Consider the following 16,594-nt stretch of genomic DNA (forward strand, 5'->3'; position numbering starts at 1 on the left):
CATCATTGACCGTGGTGCTTTCTGCCTCACTTACTCAGTTAGAAGATCCAATCACAATCAGGAAGAGAATAGGGCTCAGGGCTGATCCTTGGTGCAATCCAACTTTGGCTTTGAAATTCTCAGTCTTCCCCCATACTGGTTCTTACTCTTGTCCGGCACAACTTGACATGTCCTGTGATAGTCGCACATACTTCTGATGGATTCCTTGAGATCCACCACCTTCCTAGACTTCCTCCCTCAGCAACCAGTAATGGGACCTTTCTAGATTGATGAATGAAATGCTCCTGTTGCATTGGCCTTCCAGATACTTCTCCATCACTTGTATAAAAATGACACAAATGGTGTTTCTACTGAGCATGAATCTGAATGGACCATCATGGATTTACACAACTTTCCCCAGTCTCTGGTCCACATCTTGAATGTGTGTGGTGGGAGTTTAAGTCCTTGGTAGTTTTTTTTGCAAATTACGATTGATATGAAAATGGATAGGTTAGTCACTGATAAATCCAATCGGAGTTCAGGGGAATCTTCTTTATACAGATTGTGGATCTATTTTATAATGCTGAAAAGTATAGAGATAACATACAGTCTGCTTTTGTGCCATGTTGTACATTGTTCATATGTAGATTTGCTTTCTCATGCTGCAGGAGAGTCTTGTTAACCTGAACATCGATGTTTCGCGTAGAACTTCAGGATTTATCAGGCCTAAGGGTCGATCGGGACCCATACCAAAACTGGGTACAGAAGTATGGAGATGCCAATGGGATTGTGCAGCAAGAAGCAATATAACTGCTGTAAACTTGTAGCCAGAGGTTGGGAGATGAAGAAAGCTAACATTGGATGGTTGGACAGGACTAGAATACAATCCCTACAGTGCAGAAGGAGGCCATTCGGCCCATCGAACCTGCACCACAACAATTCCACCCAGGCCCTATCCCTGTAACCCCACATATTTGCCCTGCTAATCCCTCTGACACTAAGGGGCAATTTAGCATCGCCAATCGACCAGACCTGCAACTCTTTGGAGTGTAGGAGGAAACCGGAGCATCTGGAGAAAACCTACGCAGACACAAGGAGAATGTGCAAACTACCCACGGACAGTCAGCCAAGGCTGGTATTGAACCTGGGTCCCTGGCACTGTGAGGCAGCAGTGCTAACCATTGTGCCACCATGCCACTCATTACAGCTGGTTGTAATGTGTGTCCATGACCACACCCAGTACAGTCTTGGTGTTGGCTGTGTGTAAGTTATGCTTCATTTAACCTTTCATAAAGTGTCAAGTGTTCACCTGGGTTTTGAATTCATTCTCAGTATGCAGGCAGAGAATTGCAATCTTTGTTTATGATATTTATTGCTTACAGTCCTGGTCGCCGCATTATAAGAAAGATGTGGAAGCATAAGAAATAGGAGCAGGAGTAGGCCATCCAGCCCCTGGAGCCTGCCCCGCCATTCAATAAGATCATGGCTGATCTGTCGTGGCTCAGTTCCACTTTCCCGCCCTCTCCCCATAACCCTTAATCCCCTCTCCTATCAAAAACCCATCAACCCGCGTCTTAAAAATATTTAGCGAGGCAGCCTCCACCACTTCAACGGGCAGAGAATTCCAGAGATTCACCACCCTTTGAGTGAAGAAGTTCCTCCTCAACTCCGTTCTAAACCGCCCCCCTTTTATCTTGAGGCTGTGCCCCCTAGTCCTACTGTCTTTTTTGAGCGGGAAGAGTCTCTCCACCTCTATCCTATCCATCCCATTCATCATCTTATACGTCTCAATGAGATCTCCCCTCATTCTTCTAAACTCTAACGAGTACAAGCCCAGTTTATTCAGCCTCTCCTCATAGCTCAACCCCCTCAACTCCGGTATCAGCCTAGTAAACCTCCTCTGCACTCCCTCCAAGGCCAAAATATCTTTGCGCAGGTGCGGCGCCCAAAACTGCACACAGTACTCCAGCTGCGGCCTCACCAATGCCCTATACAGCTGCAGCAAGACCTCCCTACTTTTATATTCAATCCCCCTCGCTATGAAGGCCAGCATCCCATTCGCCTTCCTGACCACCTGCTGCACCTGCAAGCTGGGTTTTTGTGACTCATGGGACTTGAGGTTATTTTCATTAAAGAGAAGAAGGTTAAGAGGTGACCTAATTGAGGCATACAAGATGATCAGAGGGTTAGATAGGGTGGACAGTGAAGGCCTTTTTCCTCAGATGGTGATGGCTAACACAAGGGGACATAGCCTTTAAATTGAGGGGTGGTAATTATAGGACGGATATCAGAGGTAGGTTCTTTACTCAGAGGGTAGTAAGGGCGTGGAATGCCCTGCCTGCAGCAGTTGTGGACTCACCAACTTTAAGGGCGTTCAAATGGTCAGTGGATAGGCATTTGGATAACATTTGAATAGTTTAGGTTAGAGGGTCATTGGATTCGTTCCGCTGGTCGGCACAACATCGAGGGCCGAAGGGCCTGCACTGCGCTGCAATGCTCTATGTTCTATATTACAAAATTCACATTCCTAACAGACAGTGTGATAGCCAGATCCAAAGCCCACATGCATGCACTCTCAAGGTAACTGTGATCAATTAGGGATTAGTGATGGATTCTCTCTCCAAGCCCAGAGGCTTCAGGAGGGATTATATAACCAGTTCTGTCCACCCAGCTCACAAGTTAGAGAAAAGAAGATTTGCTTTCATGTAAAGCTTTTCATGACCACTGGACACCACAAAGCACTTTACAGGCAATTGAGAACTTTTGTGAGCAGTGTGGTAGTATAGGACACATGGCAGCTCCCACAACATCAATGTGATAAACAATTGTATAAATGATTTTACTGATATTTAATGAGGACCTCACGCACCCTGGACATTCCCTCTTCCGCCTCCTTCCCTCGGGAAAAAGATACAAAAGTCTGAGGTCACATACCAATTGACTCAAGAATAACTTCTTCCCTGCTGCCATCATACTTTTGAATGGATCTACCTCGTATGAAGCTGATCTTTCTCTACACCCTAGCTATGACTGTAACACGACATTCTGCACTCTTGTTTCCTTCTCTATGAACAGTATTCTTTGCCTGTATAGCACACAAGGAACAATACTTTTCACTGTATACTAATACGTGTGACAATAATAAATCAAATCAAAGAACAACCATTGGGCAGGACATCACAGATTACTCATCTACTCATCTTTGATGTTTTATACCCACCTGCGGTCGTAGTTGGAACCAATTGGTTTAACTCATCATCTGAAAGTACCTTCTGGAGAGCAATTCATGCTCAAATGTATACTGGGGATCAAATCTGGTATCCTCCTAATCTACAGGGCCAAGATACATAATGATCAGTGCAAACCATGTGAGCATAGAAAAGCTTTCTCTGGACTGTAAGACAGTACTCTGTGTGTACATAATTGGAGGCAAACCTTCCTTTGTAAGTCATTGCACTATATTGTCATGAAAGTATCGGATTCATAAGATTAAAGGCAAAGACTCAGCAATTCAATGTTTTCAGTGCAGAATCCACATAAGGCATATATATTTTAGTGAGCTGAAGTCATTTGGGATGTGTTAATGAAGATGCCTGAATTCACAAAGTTCCTTGCCTCGAATGCTAATTTGGGAAGCCCGCCTAGCTTTGGGAAAGGTAAGATTATTCACCTTTGAATTTATTTCTCCTCATTGTAATGGGGGTAGTATTATCAATATGTTTGATAAAAGCCACTAAACCCATCGAAGAAAGCTCAAAGCAACAGTTGTATCTCTGCAGGGATGAAGCTGTGTGACTATCCACTTCCTGCGTCACAGAAAGCATTCATATCAGCCATCTGTTGCCAGTAGTGTCAACATTGGGTTAGCAAATTATCTCAGTCATACCTTCACACTGTCTTTGACACTCCGGTATCACTCAAGAGAAGTGGTAAATTAGATTTAAAAGTTCATCCATCACTGGCACTAAGGGGAAGTAGTAAGATGTGATGATGGCACTAAAGTTGAGCGCATGCAGACATTGGTTGGCCTTTTCTGGAATCTTGGCACATCCTTGGAGGAATGTTGCCTGGTGCAAGGATGCTCCCAAAACCTGGTTAATTATCCATGACCAGCATCAATTTGTCAGTATGTTCTCTGGCTATAAGGGAGGAGGTGAAGTAGTGGTGTTGTCACTGGACTAGTAATCTGGAGACTTAGAGTAAAGCTCTGGGGACGCAGGTTCGAATCCCACCGTGGTACATGGTGAAATTTGAATTCCATACAAATCTGGAATTAAAAGTCTAATGATGACCGTGAGACAATTGTCGTGAAAACCCATCTGGTTCACTAATGCCCTTTAGGGAAGGAAATCTGCCATCCTCTTCCCCAAGATAGGGGAGCCCAGAACTAGAGGGCATAGGTTTAAGGTGAGAGGGGAAAGATTTAAAAGGGACCTGAGACGCAACTTTTTCTCATAGAGGGTGGTGCGTATATAGAGCTGCCAGAGGGGGTGGTAGAGGCGGGTACAAATACAACATTTAAAAGACATTTGGACAGGTACATGGATAAGAAAAGTTTAGAGGGATATGGGTCAAACACAAACAAATGGGACTAGTTCAGGTTAGGAAAGCTGGTTGGTATGGACAAGTTGGGCCTGTTTCCATGCTGTATATCTCTATCCTTACCTGGTCTGTTCTGAATGTAACTCCAGATCCACAGCAATGAGTTTGATTCTTAAACATGCCCACTGAAAAAGCCTAGCCAGTCACTCAATTCAAGGGCATTTAGGGATGAGCAATAAATGCTGTTCCAGCTAGCGATGTCCACATCCCACGAATGAATAATAAAAAAAGGAAAAGCGTGCATTTATACAATGCTCCATGATCAAAGCACTTCACAGCCATTGAAGTAAGTTTCTGAAGTGTAGGCACTGTTGTCTGGGACAATGGCCACTTTACTTTAATCTTGATACAGGAAACGTGACAGCGCATTTGAACTCAGCAAATTTCAATAGCTGCAGCAAGGTGATCCTGATCATCGAATCCGTTTTAATAATGCTGATTGAGGAACAAATATTGTCCAGAGTATTGGAAATAACTCTTCTCCCCATGCAGAGAGAGTGAGCCCCAGTTTTGACAGCTCATCCAAGGGGCAGCACCTCCGACAGTGCGGTCACTGCTCCCTCAGATCTGCACTGGAGGGTCAGCCTTGGATTTTGTGCTCCAGCCCTGGAGTGGGACATGAATGCAGAACCTTGTGACTCAGAGATGACTGTGCTATTAACTGAAGGTTCATAGTTGCCAATCTTGGAAACTGCTACAGATTGGAGGGTGAGGAAGGAGGCTTGTTCCGCTGCACTCTGCTGGTTAAAGGAATTTCTGTGTCATCTTTTATCAAGGACAATTTAGCCTGTGAAATCAATGACCCCCTGTTTTAGACTCTCCTCTAATGATGGGAAATACGTCATAGGATGTTATATATAATTCAAAATATCTTCCCATATTTGGGCAGTTACATTAGTTGGTTGATAAAAGCAAAACACTACGGATGCTGGAATCTGAACCAAAAACAGAGAATGTTGGGAAGTCTCAGCAGGTCTGACAGCGTCTGTAGAAAGAGAATAGAGCCAATGTTTCAAGTCAGAACCCACACTCGAAACATTGGCCGTATTCTCTCAGATGCTGTCAAACCTGCTGAGATATTTCAGCATTTCCTGTTTCTGCATTAGTTGGTTGACATCGCTTTCAGTGAAAAATAGGGAGCACGGTGGCACAGTGGTTAGCACTGCTGCCTCACAGCGCCAGGGACCTGGATTTGATTCCTGGCTTGAGTCGCTGTCTGTGCGGAGTTTGCATGTTCTCCCCATGTCTGTGTGGGTTTCCTCCGGGTGCTCTGGTTTCCTCCCACAGTCCAAAAGGCGTGCTGGTTAAATGCGCTGGTGACGCTAAATCCTCCCTCAGTGTACCTGAACAAGCGCCAGAGTGTGGTAACTACTGGATTTTCACTGTAACTTCATTGCAATGTGTAAGCCTACTTGTGACTAATAAATAAACATTTTAAAGTAAAGTAATTAAACTTGATGAAAGTAGAGGCAGCACCCCGGCAATGATCCAGAAGAGATCTTTGCTGAAATTCCTTTACTACCAGGAAGTTGCATCCACCAAAGTTTCATTGTACATTCACCTCAGGTTGGCTAAAAAGTGGTTCCAAAAACTGATTTTCAACCAATTAAGGCCTGGAAAATTGAAGTTTAATACGGCCACATTGAGGAGGTATGGGGGCTCCTATGGTGGGAGGGAAGAGGGTGGCACAGTGGTTCGCATTGTTGCCTCACAGCTCCAAGGGTTCAAATCCGGAGTTTGCACATCCTTCCCGTGTCTGCGTGGGTTTCCTCCGGGTGCTCCGGCTTCCTCCCACACTCCAAAAACGAATAGATTATGTTGATTGGCCATGCTACGTTGCCCTTGGTGTCAGAGAAATTAGCAGGATAAATACGTGGAGTCACAGGGATGGGGCCTGGGTGGGATTGTTGTCGGTGCAGGCTTGATGGGCTGAATGGCCTCCTTCTGCACTGTAGAGATTCTATGATGATGATTGTATACTTGTCACTTCATAGAAGACAGAAGGAGGCTGTTCTGCTCATCATTTCTGTGTGGGCTGTCCGAAAGAGCTCTTGAATTAGTTCCAATCCCCTGTTTATTTCCTGCAAATTTGATTTTTTTTCCCCTTTTTATTGATGTGTACAATTCTCTTTTGAAAGTCCCCATTAACTGTACTTCCACCACGCTTTCAGGCAATGTATTCTAGATCATAACCAATCATTAAATGAAGTAATTTCTCCTCTCATGCCCCTTGGCTTATTTTGGCAATTATTTTAAACCTGTGACCATTGGTTTCTGTCTCTCTTGGCTGTGGAAACTCAGCATTCCATCAAAACACCTCATCATTTTGATAGAGCATCACATTTCCCCGTAAACTTCCTTGCTGTAAGGAAGAACAACCTCGGCTTCTCAGGTCTTGGGCATGTATTTGAAAATCCTCATCTCTGGTACCATAGAATATAGAATGCCTACAGCGCAGGAGGAGGCCATTTGGCCCATCAAGTCTGCACCGACCGCAATTCCACCCAGGCCCTATCCCCGTAATTCCGTGTATTTACCCTGCTAACCCCCTGACACTAGGGTCAATGTAGCATGGCCAATCAACCTAACTCAAACATCTTTGGCGCATGGGAGGAAACCGGAGCACCCGGAGGAAACCCACAGTGACACGGGGAGAATGGCGACGGTGCAGAGGGACCTCGGGGTCCTTGTGCATGATTTGCAAAAACCCAGCGTGCAGGTGCAGCAGGTGGTCAGGAAGGCGAATGGGATGCTGGCCTTCATAGCGAGGGGGATTGAATATAAAAGTAGGGAGGTCTTGCTGCAGCTGTATAGGGCATTGGTGAGGCCGCAGCTGGAGTACTGTGTGCAGTTTTGGGCACCGTACTTACGCAAGGATATTTTGGCCTTGGAGGGAGTGCAGAGGAGGTTTACTAGGCTGATGCCGGAGTTGAGGAGGTTGAGCTACGAGGAGAGGCTGAATAAACTAGGCTTGTGCTCGTTAGAGTTTAGAAGAATGAGGGGAGATCTAATTGAGACATATAAGATGATGAATGGGATGGATAGGATAGAGGTGGAGAGACTCTTCCCGCTCAGAAAAGACAGTAGGACTAGGGGGCACAGCCTCAAGATAAAGGGGGGGGCGTTTTAGAACGGAGTTGAGGACGAACTTCTTCACTCAAAGGGTGGTGAATCTCTGGAATTCTCTGCCCGTTGAAGTGGTGGAGGCTGCCTCGCTAAATATTTTTAAGACGCGGGTTGATGGGTTTTTGATAAGAGAGGGGATTAAGGGTTATGGGGAGAGGGCGGGAATGTGGAACTGAGCCACGACAGATCAGCCATGATCTTATTGAATGGCGGGGCAGGCTCGAAGGGCTAGATGGCTTACTCCTGCTCCTATTTCTTATGTTCTTAATGTGCAAACTCCATACAGCCAGTGACCCCAAGCCTGGAATCGAACTCGGGTCCCTGGTGCTGTGAGACGGCAGTTCTAACCACTGTGCCACTGTACCATCCTGGTAAATCACGTCTGCAACCACTCAAAAGGTCTTGATGAGTTTCCTACAGCGCAGTGCCCAGAATTTGACATCATGCTATCAAAGTGGCGTATCCAATGATTTGTAATAGTTTAATGAGATTTTTTTGGGACTAGGAAAGGTGGTGATACAACATTTTTTTGATTTGATTTGATTTGATTTGATTTATTATTGTCACGTGTATCGGGATACAGTGAAAAGTATTGTTTCCTGCGAGCTATACAGATAAAGGAAAGGAGAGGGTGCAGAATGTGGTGTTACAGTCATAGCTAGGGTGTAGAGAAAGATCAGCTTCATATATGTGTTGGTTAATCATGAGATCAGCCCATCTACGTGCTGTTAAGGATTAGATTTGATTTGACTGATTTGATTTATTATTGTGGCATGTATTAGCATACAGTGAAAAATATTGTTTCTTGTGCGCTATACAGGCAAAGCATTCTGTTCATATAGGAGAGGAGAGGGTGCAGAATGTAGTCGGACTAGGGTGTAGAGAAAGATCAACTTAGTGGGAGGTAGGTCCACTCAAAAGTCTGATGGCAGCAGGGAAGAAGCTGTTATGTCCCCACCAAAATGCTTTGTTCCAAAAGGCTGAAGTGAAATTTCTGGCTCCATTCTATGCAGCACCGGACAAGAGTTTGTCACTTTAAAGTACTTTTCAAGCGCAGGAAGAGAGAGCGAGCAACTCACCAGTTTAAAAATAAAAACAGCCACCAAATGTCACATTGTTTTCCACAGGCCCACATATGGTGTGACTTTTCTCCAGCGAGCTGCTTTTTCCTGTGAGAAAAACTCTTTTCAGACCCATGTGCGCAGGAGAGGTTGGCAGAGGAATGCATGATCCATCTATGCTTGCGTACATGCACAGCAATAAAAATAGAGATGAGAAGAAGGGGAATGAATGTAAGTTTCCGTGACAGAAATTCAACTCAAAAGTATTGGTGTTCTGTAGCTTGGCTGCTTCTCACGCACGTGTCAGGAATCATCACCGACTCCATACAAGTCTCTGAAGGGGTTTGACATATAGGTTACGGGTTGTAGACAGTGCCAGCAACAACTGCACAAGAACTTCCTGAGGAAGAGGGACAGCACAAAGAGCTGCTTGCCATAAGACCATAAGACATAGGAGCAGAATTAGGCCACTCAGCCCATCGAGTCTGTTCCACCATTCAATCATGGCTGATATTTTTCTCCTGTCTTTTCCCCATAACCCCTATCCCATTATTAATCAAGAACCTATCTATCTCTGTCTTAAAGACACTCAAGGGCCTGGTTTCCACATCTCCACAGCCTTCTGTGGCAAAAAGATCAACAGATTCAACACTCACTGGCTTAAAAAATTCCTCCTCATTCTCTGTTTTAAAGGATTGTTCCTTTAACCCTCTGGTTCCAGCTTTTCCTACTGGTGGAAACATCCTCTCCACATCCACTCTTTCCAGGCCCCACAATATCCTGTAAACTTCAATAAGACCCCCCCCCCATCCTTCTAAGTTCCAGTGAATACAGACCCAGAGTTCTCAACTGTTGGCGGTGAGGTGGAAGAGAAAAAATGCAGAGAGTACACGGTGGCACAGTGGGGTTAGCACTGCTGCTTCACAGCACCAAGGACCAGGGTTCGATTCCTGCCTAAATTGGTCCTTGATGCACCAAGACATATAGGTTAGGGGTAATAGTGGGGTAAATGCATAGGTTACGGGAAATGCATAGACTTACAGGGGGCACAGTGGCACAGATGTTAGCACTGTTGCCTCACAGTGCCAGGGACCTAGGTTCGATTCCCTGCTTGGGTCACTGTTTGTGAGGAGTCTGCATGTTCTCCTCATGTCTGCATGAGTTTCCTCTGGCTTCTCCAGTTTCATACTGCAGTCCAAATGATATGCTGGTTAGGTCCATTGGCCATGCTAAATTCTCCCTCAGTGTACCCAAATAGGTGCTGGAAAGTGACGACTAGGGGATTTTCACAAGAACTCCATTGCGGTGTTAATGTAAGCCTACATGAGACGCTAATAAATAAATGAATAAGAAAAAGCCTGGGTGGGACTCTCTGCCGGAGAGATGGCACAGACTCGATGGGCCGAATAGACTCCTTCTACACTGTAGGGATTTTATGATTCTATGATATACCTCTGGCCATGTTACGAATCACTGCAGCTAACTTTATCCTCAAGCTTTCATGTGGCTGAGAGGGATTTCCTAATTCTGAAGTTGATTTGAATGTTTCGAGATTTCAAATGCTTCCACCTGCTGCCTCAAAGTATCTACAGGTCCACAGGGGGGGTTCTTTCCTGGGCAGGAGCCAGGAAGCGAATGGAACTGGTGCTGCCAATCTTAGATCAGCGGCAGAGATGAAAGGCAACCTGAGGTCACAAACACACAGAGATTTGAAAACACTTGAACATGGTAATGTATAAAAGCAAATTACTGTGGATGCTGGAATCTGAAACCAAAGGGGAAAATGCTGGAAAATCTCATTTTCTCTTTTGTTTGAATATGGTAATATACCTTAAGCAGGAGAATTACTAATCCAGCCTGCCCAGCTAATTATCTCCTTTCCTCCCTGAAGTAGTATACCATTTATAAATAATAACAAACATTATTTTCTTTCAAGTGCCAAGAACTTATCTATTCCCATTTTCAATCCACCTATTTGTGGTTGGCCAACTTCACTGAAAGTTAATTTCAATTGTTTTTGTGAATAATATTTTGCCTGAAATACAACTTGTATTTTCCTCGGTGTGATAACCCCCTTCCCACAAGGTCCGTGGGGAATCACTGGTTGATCTCCCTCTGGGATTCATTGAGTATGAGTTCCCCTGGTAACAGGCACTGGCCTGCCCAGCTGGGATTTACTACCTGAGCCTTTTATAAGGTAAACCCAGGACAGGGTCTGCTGAACCTCCTGTCCCAGATAGGTGTGTACACCACGGTAGTGGTTTTATTTTGCTTTCTGTAATAAACTAGGTTCTTTTCCAGTTGGGCTTCCTGAGTCATTACATTGGCGACGAGGAACAACAAAAGTTTCGGACAGCCTTGCCTTTCAAAGAGCCTGTCAAGACAGTGATGGGGAGAAATTGAAAATGCTGCTCTTTGGAAATTAAAAACTTACGTGCCGAAATTTTACCAAATCGCCCACCCAAGGCTTGTAAGATCCCACTTGTGGCCAATGGAAAATGCTGTTCTGTGAACCTTGCTTGTCCCAGACTCGGGGCGGTAAAATTCTGGCCATGATGTGGAGAACTGGCCCCAGTAAACTAAGAATTATATATTTCTTTCAGGCAAACGGGATAAAAAGGGCCGATCGGCAAAAAGTCATCTTCTTGATCCTTGTGGGGGCCTGACTTTCAACATCATAAAAAGTTTCACCTACTCATCAGTCCTAGATTTGAAATCTTTTGACAAATTGGTCGATCTGGCAAGTTTAACCCTTTAAACCATCTGTTATATTGCAACTCAACTGTTTTAACACAGCAAACAGAATCCCCAGGGAACTGAGTTCTTGAAGAGACTGCGGAAATTGGCGGAACACTGAGCATGGGTCAGCACTTCCGGAATATTGTTTAGGATGTGGAATCAATAGTATTGTGAGCCAAAGGAAGCTACCGACTGAACCAACTTGGGACCTCAAGAAGCCCAGGAAAGGGGTCAGGGACGTTTGGGCGGCACAGTACTACAGTAGGTAGCACTTCACAGCACCAGGAACCAGGAGACCTGGCTTGGGTCACAGTCTGTGTGGGCTTTGCACCTCGTCCCCTGTGTCTGCATGGGTTTCCTCCCACATTCTGAAAGACATGCTGGTTAGGTGCATTGACCAGAACAGGCGCCAGAGTGTAGGAGAATTTCACAGTAACTTCACTGCAGTGTTAATGTAAGCCTTACTTGTGATTAATAAATAAACTTATAAATTTTTAAGACTGGGTAGAGACTTCAAATCTGGAAATATGGTCCAAATGAGAAATGGCTCTCTGTGGATTCCGGGAGTTATCCTTGAGCAAAGGAGAACTGTGTCTTATAAAGCAAAAACCAGAGAGAAGAGATTGATGGATCACCTCCATCACTCGGAACCCTCGGTAGAGACAACTGTTTCTATGAACATGCTACCATTGGCATCTTTCACACCAACCTGTGGATGGGAAACTCCTGTTTACAAAAAAGCTGCCAGTACCAGTCTCCTGGAAGTTAAAGATTCAGGCTTGGACGTGGAGAGAGAGGTGGCAGACACCCAGTCAGACGTCACCACAGAGGACCCGTGCAATGGCTCTTTGACACTCTTCATTTAAGAGGCGTTCACCTATCCGCTACACATCCCCCGGCTAGATGTTACAAACGATGGAGATGAGGGCACGGACAGAGAGACGGAGAAGGCCCCCTCATCATGGGAGCGAGGGAGAACCTTTGGACTTGGCATGGCAGGAAGAGGTGGGGAGGAGGGAGTTGGTGTGATAACGCCATGAGGTATGCTGTACTGTAGTCCCGGACAGGGACTAGGGTGTGCACACCACAATAATGGTTTTATTTTGCATTCTGTAATAAACTAGGTTCCTTTCCAGTCGGGGTTCCTGAGTCATTACACTTGGCCTAAAGTCTATAGCCTAGCTCATAATTATTGTAACAACAGAGGAACGTGCTTCTGGCTCCAATTTATCAAATGCCTTCATTAGCTTAGGAACTCAAGCTAAGGCCCTCTTTAATCTTTTCTCAAGTGTCCCTCTGTGCGCAATTGCTGTTCATTGCTCATTCCTCTCCGTTTCGGCACTAATCGTGCAGTCCTCCTTCTAACCCTCTCCAATCAGCTTTCATCTATTTTGAAGTGGAGCTGGATAATTAACTCCTTGGAAAAGCAGCTGCCTGACTTTATGAAATCGGAGGATCGGATTGATTTGGGATCATCAAGCTCATTGTGCACTGCTGGTGTGAAGGTGGGGGGGGCGGAGCTGGGGGGGCCAATGCTGCCTGGGAGACACCAAGTTAAGACTGCATGGTGAGGGAGGGAGGGAGGGCCGTGTGAGAATTGATTCATATCCTGAATTCTCACCCGATCATTTTAGAACGTGGCCCCCAGCTCTGAGTTGACTTTCCCTCCTCTAAGTAGGTCTCTTCTCCTCCGGATCGGTGTCCCCTTCCTCCCTGGACTCCTAGTTGGCTCCCCCTCCTGCTGTGTGGCCTATCTGGTCACCTTCACCCTCATCCTCACCTGAGACTTTCAATACTGACTTTTCCACTGTTTCCAGCTCATCCAATCATAGTTTGTAGAACAGCACAGGACCAAGCCCTTGGGCCCACGATGTTGTGCAGAAAATGACGCCCAATTAACCTAATCTCTTCTGCCAGCCCTTTGTCCATATCCCTCTATTGCTTGCATATCCATGTGCATATCTAAAAGCCCCTTAAATGCCCCTATCGTATCTGCCTGCCCCACCACTCCTGGTAGCATGTTCCAGACACCTATTACTCTCTGTGTAAAAAAAACTTGCCCCTCTCATCTCCTTGGAAATTTCTCCCTCTCACCTTATGTGCATACTCCCTAGTATTACACATTTTAACTCTGGGAAAAATGATTCTGACTGCCAACCCTAGCTATGCCTCCCATAATTTCATAGACTTCGAACAGGTCTCCCCTCTGCCTCCGTTGCTGAAAACAATCTTACTTTCTCCAGCCTCTCCTTCTAGATCATATCCTCTAATCCAGGCAGAGTCCTGGTAACCTCTTCTGCACCCTCTCCAAAGTCTTTACATCCTTCCTGTTATGTGGCAACCAGGTTTGAACGCAATCCGAGGTCAGCTTCTCAGTGCGTTGGCTGCTGGTAGACTGATTAGTGCATCTATCAGTAGCCAATACAGTGTGAAAACTGCCTTTACTTGGACAAGCTGAAGGGACAGCTGCTTTCAAAAGCAAAGTGGCCAGACCTAAGATGGAATGCCTGGATGAGTCTAACGGAGCCCAAAGGTTCCGTGCAATCCAGTTTGGGAAGCGCAGCTGTAACCAAAACAAATAGGGAATGTTAAATTTCTATAAATGTGTAAAAATATGTATCTCTTTCAATAAATAATTGATGCCAATGTGTACCTTCTCAGGTGTAGATATACTTTCACTTCTATGGTAATCAAACCTGAAGAAAATGTTTAAAGTTTATTTTGTTATTGTCATAAGTAGGCTTACATTAACGTTGCATTAATGTCTGCAGTGGGTAAGATATTAGATGGTATTTTGAGAGACAGGGTCTACAAACATTTAGAAAGGCAAAGACTGATTAGGGACAGTCAGCATGGCTTAGTAAGTGGAAAATTATGTCTCTCAAATTTGATTGAGTTTTTTGAAGGGGTAACCAAGAAGATGGATGAAGTGCCTGGAATGAGCTGCCAGAGGTAATAGTAGAGGCGGGTACAATTTTGTCATTTAGAAAGCATTTAGACAGTTACATGGTTAAGACTGGTGTAGAGGGATATGGGCCAAACATGGGCATTTAGGACTAATTTAATGGTAAAAACTGGGCAGTATGGACAAGTTGAGCCGAAGGGTCTGTTTCCATGCTGTAAATCTCTGACTGCAATGAAATTACTGTGAAAATCCCCTAGTCGCCTGTTTGGGTACACTGAGGGAGAATTAGCATGGCCAATGCACCTATCCAGCACGTCTTTCAGACTGTGGAAGGAAACCAGAGCACCGATAAGAAACCCAAGCAGAAACAGGTAGAATGTGCGGACTCCACACAGACAGTGACCCAAGGGATTGACCCTGTGTCCCTGGCACTGTGCGGTAGCAGTGCTAACCATTGTGGCACCATGCCGCTACTGTGCCACAGTGAAAAATGAAAAAGGAAGGATAGCTAGTTTTTCTGAGAAATGAAAATGCAATGAAAGTATTGCTGATAGCTGATGAAAGTTCATCTTGACGACTTTCTCAATACTTCGAGAGAATGGATATAACAAGAAAGACCATATGAGCTAGTGTGGAATCAGTAACGAGGGGCTGTGGAGGTTGTCACTTTAACATTATCACAGAGAGAATGAGAAAGTGCGAAGGGAGGTTTGGGGAAATTGGTGGTTCCTTTCTCCAGTCCATTTTCCTTGTCAAATAACCTATTTATGTAAGACTACTATGTTTCCTTGCATTGCATTACGTGCTGCATTCTCAATTATATTTCACTGTGATTTCTGTTTTGGAAGTAGACTTTCTTGCCTGTCCTGTTGAATTTCTTTGCCACAGGGCCTGGTTGATACAGGGCATATTGCTGTTTTTAAGTTAAAATTGGCTAAATATTTGAAGCCAAAGATATCAGACTATGGAAAGAGAGTGAGGCAGTGAGATTAGTTTTGGTTTGCTCCAAAAAAGAGCAAATTTGCCATGGGCAAGTTAATAGAAAGATCGCAATAAATTTCCTTTCCAAACTTCAAGATGTCCAAAAGTGCTCAACAACCATTGAAGGATTTTTTAGGAGATTGTCATCAACTTCAGGAAGCAGAAAGGAGAACATGCCTCTGTCTACATCAACAGGGACAAAGGAGAAAGGATTGAGAGCTTCAAGTTTTTAGGTGTCCAGATCACCAACAACTAGTCCTGGTTCCTCCATGCTGACACTACAGTTAAGAAAGCCCACCAACTTTCTCAGAAGACTAAGGAAATTTGGCATGTCAGCTACAACTCGCACCGACCTTTACAGATGCATCATAGAAAGCATTCTTTCTGGTTGTATCACAGCTTGCTATGGCTCTTGCGCTGCCCAAGACCATGAGAAACTACAAAAGGCTATGAATGTAGAACATAGAACATAGAACATTACAGCGCAGAACAGGCCCTTCGGCCCACGATGTTGCGCCGACCAGTTACAAAACAATGACCCACTAACCTAAACCAATCCCTTTTCGTCCATAAACCTATCCACGGATCTCTTAAACGCCCCCAAACTAGGCGCATTTACAACTGCAGCAGGCAGGGCATTCCAATCCCTCACCACCCTCTGGGTAAAGAACCTACCCCTGACATCCGTCCTATAACTACCCCCCCTTAATTTAAAGCCATGCCCCCTCGTGCTAGATTTCTCCATCACAGGAAAAAGGCTATCACTATCCACCCTATCTAAACCTCTAATCATCTTATATGTTTCAATAAGATCCCCTCTTAGCCGCCTTCTTTCTAGTGAAAACAATCCCAAATCCCTCAGTCTCTCCTCATAGGACCTCCCCTCCATACCAGGCAACATCCTGGTAAACCTCCTCTGCACCCTCTCCAAAGCCTCCACATCCTTCCTGTAATGCGGGGACCAGAACTGCACACAGTACTCCAAGTGCGGCCGCACCAGAGTTGTGTACAGTTGCAACATAACGCTGCGACTCCTAAATTCAGTCCCCCTACCAATAAACGCCAAGACACCGTATGCCTTCTTAACAACCTTATCTACTTGATTCCCAACTTTCAGGGATCTATGTACACATACACCTAGATCCCTCTGCTCATCCACACTATTGAAAGTCCTCCCGTTAGCCCTATACTCGACACATCT

The sequence above is a fragment of the Carcharhinus amblyrhynchos genome, chromosome 20 (assembly GCF_965287045.1).
Source record: "Carcharhinus amblyrhynchos chromosome 20, sCarAmb.v2.hapA, whole genome shotgun sequence".
In the NCBI taxonomy this organism is placed as follows: Eukaryota; Metazoa; Chordata; class Chondrichthyes; order Carcharhiniformes; family Carcharhinidae; genus Carcharhinus; species Carcharhinus amblyrhynchos.